General features: G+C 34.6%; 1 protein-coding gene across 2 annotated transcripts in view; it reads right to left on the reverse strand.

Moving 5' to 3' along the window:
- Window positions 1-5,628, reverse strand: part of LOC129775909 (protein NASP homolog) — a 68,136-nt gene extending 62,508 nt beyond the window's left edge. Inside the window, exons 1-2 of one of the 2 annotated variants that reach the window (XM_055781146.1) lie at window positions 5,473-5,602; window positions 2,151-2,338 (exon numbers count right to left, since the gene is read on the reverse strand). The gene's annotated coding sequence lies outside the window, so the exon portion shown is untranslated. Of the gene's footprint in view, window positions 1-2,150; window positions 2,339-5,472 lie in introns of both variants that reach the window. The other variant, XM_055781143.1, reaches the window with a different exon arrangement.
- Between the last annotated feature and the right edge of the window lie 372 nt (window positions 5,629-6,000).

Genomic DNA, 6,000 nt, shown 5'->3' on the forward strand with positions numbered 1-6,000 from the left:
AGAGATCCAACGATCAGGAGTGTTATTTTTCTTATGATAATCAACACTATAAAAGAGGTATTGTTGTCAAGGGTAAAAATAAGTAAAATTATAAAATGAACGAACTACATTTTTCCGTCAATTGTTTAATTAACCATTGCATCTCTGAAAGAGCATCTCAGCCTTTCACTGAGCAACGCATTTTTAATGTCCCCTCTCTTTGTCATAACGTTTTTCCGAACGTAATAAAAACAAACAAAGTCAGAGTCACGTAAATGTTTACTCCTACGATTTGGAAATATTCGATAAAAAGTGGAAGGAAGAGCTGCCAGATGATTTTTTAAAAAAGTCTGTAAAAACATGTGAATGTCTGTTAAAAATGTGGAAAAGTCTGTAAAAGTGTGCAGATCTATAGAAATGTCTTTTAACGTTAATTTTCACATATTCATTAATACTTTGTACATCACGATGCAAATAAGATTGTATTCTGTATATATATACAGCCATTCCATGCCAAACTAATATAGTGGTTCTCAGATCTTCGTCAAAAGTGGTAATTTTGTTCTTTATCGCAAAACGTTAAACTCGTATTTTTTTAATTTGTCATTAGAGTGCCCATTTCCATTTTAGGGTGATCCCAAAAATCATGTTCTTCCACTTTTTCCCAAAATGACTTTTTTTTAAAATTTATAACTTTCGAACCACTCAACCGATTTAGATGATCGACATATCAAATTTAAGCCAATGTTGCTCATTGGCTTGAGACTTGCATATAATATGAATCCTATTTTTAATATGGATTGAAAGCTGAGAATTTTTTACATAAAATATCTCCATATCAGAGATGCTATTTTTTTCGTTTTTGAAATATGATTTTTCAAAACTAATCGATGGTTCGAAAAACAATTTTTCCCAATACAAAAAGTCATAACTTTCGAACTATTGGACCGATTAATATCATCGACATATCAAATTGAAGCTTACGAGTTATTTTTCTTTGAGAAAATATTACTTTTGCGAAAAAATTGAATTTTGTTTTTGTAATTATTGATTGAGATAGTTTTTCATAGTTTTCTCGGTTAAAGATGGGAGCGCTATATTTTCTTATATTTTTTATGGAAAGCTGAGCATTATTTACCTAACATATCTCGATATCAGAGATGCTATAATTATCGTTTTTAAGTTAGAATTTTGTAAGTTTAACATGTTTTAAATCTTCGATCAATATTCATATGTGACTAAACTAGACCTATGCTACTAGAATCCAATCTTCCCGCAAGTGTGAATTTTGCTTATTGGCTTTAATTTAATATATCGATCATCTAAATCGGTTCAGTAGTTCAAATGTTATGATTTTTTGCAGAAAGTTATTTTTGGGCAAATGGGGGAAAATGATTTTTTTTAAATCATATCTAAAAAACGAAAAAATAGCAATCCTGATATCGAGATATGTTGTGTAAAAAATCCTCAGCTTTCAAGAAAAAATATAAAAAAATATAGCGCCCTCTAGTCCAAAGTCATAAAAAAATAAAAAACGACTACAATCAATAATTACTAAAATATAAGTATTTTGTTCGCAAGTTAAATATTTTTTAATAAAAGGCTAGGTCAATTTTATATGTCGATCATCTAAATCGATTCAGTGATGCAAAAGTTATTAATTTTCATTTGTCATTTTTGGGAAAAAGTGGAAAAAATGATTTTTCGGACCACTTAATAACTTATGTGCTGTAAGTGTGTTTAAATGTTTCAACGATCTACACATACATACGCGTTGTTAATTTTTATAAAAAACAGTATTTCTCCGTTGATACATTGGACATTGGCTTGCGGTCTTGTCGTTGATGAAATTTATAAAAAAATGCAGTGTATATTTTCCATCCGCCATGCAAGGCTATACAAGTTTTAGATCACCACACGGCCATGAACCATGTCTGTCGTAACAATATCGCACAGTAACCCATATTTCGTCATAAGCAGACCCGAAAGCAAATGTAAGTTGTTGAAAATAGAATGAAAATTTTTATTCGATGTTGTTTAAATACTTAGAAGACATAGTCCTGACCCTAACTTAACTATTTTCAATAAATCTCCTTGCATTTCAGCAAAATAATCTTATCTAGAACAGAAAATAATTATAAGAGACAATTTCGTTCAAGATTTTTCCTTACCTGCAGAGAATGCAATTTTTCATTAATTGTGAATAACCGTATCCTCTCTTTCGTCTGCAATGATGTCAAGGCAAAAGTACTTATGTGTATGAGTTCCAAACTTCATACACACCAGATGGGCCAACCAGAAGGACTGTCGGGCCGCAGGTTGAGTATCGCTGGTCTAACGTCATGTGTATTGATATATACTAAATATAATAACTTTTCTGTATTAAAACTATGGAAAAATGTCATATGGTGAGTCAAATATTTTTGATGTGATGAATGTTTTACAGGTATGTCTGTAAATTTGCAAACATATTTGTAAATCTGGCATCTTTGGTGGTCTGAAAATTTATTGCAAGAAATCGCTTGAAAACATGCATGAATTTGCTTGGGAATTAAGTGGATTAAGTCCGCACCACTTAGGTTAGAACAAATTAATAGATAGAATTGTGTATAGAGGAAATATAAGTGGAAAACTATTAGTTAAAATAATTGAAAAGAAGGTTGAAAGATTTATACGGAAATTATACGGATAATTTGAGAAGAATGAATTATTAGAAGGTAATGCTCAATAAATGAAGATATATTGCATGGTAACTAAATGAAATATAGATTTCAGATAATTGCAGCCATACATTAGTCAGCAATATAAATGCTAAACGTGAGTAATTGTTCGATGCAGGTTTTAAAATTCACATGTTGATATCTTAGAAAATAAGCAAAATTGTAATGATAAATTATATTACATTACAGGAATTTTTTAACTCATTCACATTCAAAAGAGTTTAAAAAAGCGGAAACTGGTTTATATTGCTGTTGCAACAACTATTTTAATATAAAATCATTATCAGACAGTTTTCGTTCAATGTTTTTGCAATTTCTCTTATTTCATCACATGAAATAAATATTCGATACGTTAAAGTAAATTTTCATTCATAGTTTTGATTTCGAAAGCATGTTCATTCCACCTGAATATCCATCATTATTTTCGCCTCCCAATGAAAATACACGAAGCTTAATGCCGTCTACGCGAATATACACTTCAAAATCAGAATCCGAATTGGATTATGATTCCAATAATACAAAAGCAGAAGCAGCAGGTTTTCCATTTCCATAGTCTTTATTTTTAGATTTTCCAAAACAATAATCGGAACTTGACAGTTCAGTATAGTTGTATTAGTGAACCCAAGTGCGAACACGTGAAACATCTCAGTGCGAAACTAAAGGCGGGATTCCACCTATTCGATTGGATGCATGCTACAAGTCAATGCTTCTTGCTTATTGGAGTGTATCATTTTAAGACATAATTGGTATTGTTGAGCGATGTTGCCCTTATCCAATGGCTTGCGGATCGGTGCGGCGTGTGTAGCACGACAATGTTGGGGCAACTACGTCATTTATTGACGATTATCGTAATTCACCAGAACAATGGAGCAACAAAATTATTGATCATAAACACAATAACATCAAGACATATATTGGAGCAGTGCGCGATCGCACATTACTGTGTAGTGGCTGAGGTGGAAACAAAATTTAAAAAACGCGCAAGTATCATATCCATTGTTGTGGAGGCGATCTGGCGTAGTGGTAACATCAATGCCTCTCACGCTAAAGGTCACGAGTTCAATTCTCACTCCCGACATTCTTCCAAAAATGGAAGTAAAAAGTTACGAACCAGCCAAATGAGTTGAAAATCACTATAATACAAATAAAAAAAAAAATTCCATTGTTGTTTACGTTTAAAGGCCGTTTTATATTATCCAGCACGTAGCGTAAACGGCACGTACCGACACCGGCAGACAAATACATTATGTATTCATATCATCAGGCACAGCAACTTCTCTGTACGGACCGGCAGCGCAGACGGAGCGGAAAAATGCTACTGGTGATTGAACCGATGTCGTACCGAAGAGCGACGAACGCACCCATACCACGAACGTTTGATTTGCATGTATGGTACTACTCACCCGTGTAGTTCGTACCCGGCACCGGCAAAATATTCTTCTCGAAAATTCCTTCATGTATTTGTCTGTGTCTGTGTTTGTGTGCACCCGTGGCCGAGTGGTTAGCGTCCCACACTATCATGCCGGGTGTTCGGGTTCGATTCCCGTTCTGGTTGGGGGATTTTTCGTCAAAGAAAATTCTTCCGGCTTGCACTGTGGTCACGCGTATTCTAGAGCTTGCCACTCTAGAGTACATTCAAGGCGTGTTATTCGGCATAGAAATCTCAACCAAGTATTAATGAACGACGCTAGTTAATGAATACGTTGTGACGGCAAAAGTTCCACAGGGAACGTTAACGCCATTCAAGAAGAAGATTTGTCTGAAACGTGTTATGTATGTCCGGAGCCGTTCCGCTGTATATACGCAACCACATTTGTAACACACGCAATAATATTTGTCTTGTATGAAACGTGCCGTGCCGGTTAGGCTACGTGCCTGATAATATAATATTACCTTAACTTGTAGCATGTATCATGTTGAATAGGTCGAATTCCGCCTTATCAGCTTTCGGGTTGTACCTAGTGCGAAACTAGTTTGAAACTGAGTGAATTAAAAAAACGTTTTGACAGCAGGTTGAAACGGAACAAAAACGGATTCGCTGATAGTATTCCCTAAAGTGAATGGCGTGACCATAGCTTGTCATTAGATGAAATTTTAATTCCTATGTATATTCATGTTATCGACTCGGGTATCAAACGGAAGCCGAAAAGTAAGGTGTCTTCCAGAATATAGCGAGAAACTTCTCTCGCATCGCTCCCGCTGCAGAATAATGAAGAAAGTTCTTTGAAGTTTATCTTTCAGATAAATCAAATCCGACGAACCCGATCATTCGGTGTCCTTTGACACAAAGGTGTTTTTACATGTGATTGCTACACATTAATTGTCTATATATCAGCGATTTATTTTGCCAAAAGCACAATCGAGAATAGTAAATTGAACTGTAAAGCAATGATAACAGCTAACGTTACTGCCGAAAATGAACTATTCCAACGATGATCCAACGAAATAAACATTTTTAAATTTGACCGGGTAAATGCATCTGTAGTTCAATTACAATAATTCGAATGACGAAAACTGTTATGCTATATATCGTTAATTTTGATTTACGCGCATTTTATGTTTTGCATACATGGTGATGACGGAAATCGGGAAACAATTGGAAAAGTATGTTTCCGATCAAAGAATTATAATCCTTTTGAATGAATGCATCATACGTGGAAATAAGAATAAGAGGAAAAAGGAATTCCATAACGTGTGGTTTCAGTAAACAAAAATTCCAAATTGAAGTAAATGTAATCATTAAGACAAAACAGAATAACTAGAGAGTACTTACGTTTTCGCACAAACCAAAGAAATCACTTAGTTGAAGAAATTGTCAGCACCAGACAGATTGATGGCCTTCTCGCCGCAAACAAAAAGAACTCGCGAATAATTTCGCAAACAACACTCGCAGACGCCGGCTGAATGACAAATGGCGCGTTCAGTATGAAACATAACGCAAGTAACTCAATGCCAGTTTTGCTTGAAGTGTTGCCAATCCAAATCCAAATCCAAATGCATAACACCTTCATCAGGCCGAGGCAGAAATTCGACGGTTTGTGGATGATCAGTCAAGAATACAATCGTTTAATGCCGTTTAACCACCGCGATGATTAAGTTATTCGCTTTAGTTCATAAAAGATGGACGACCTTGACCTGATTTATTGAGCTGGTTCAGATTCTGAACTAGCCAATTTTATTACCAAATAAAAATTCAATCGATAATATATGTGGTGTAATCTTACGATGAAATGATGCTAACAAGCAGTACAAGATTGTTGAAGATCATGTAGCGTATGATTCTCTCTGTGTGGAACAGATT

This window comes from Toxorhynchites rutilus, chromosome 3 (genome assembly GCF_029784135.1).
Source record: "Toxorhynchites rutilus septentrionalis strain SRP chromosome 3, ASM2978413v1, whole genome shotgun sequence".
NCBI lineage: Eukaryota > Metazoa > Arthropoda > Insecta > Diptera > Culicidae > Toxorhynchites > Toxorhynchites rutilus.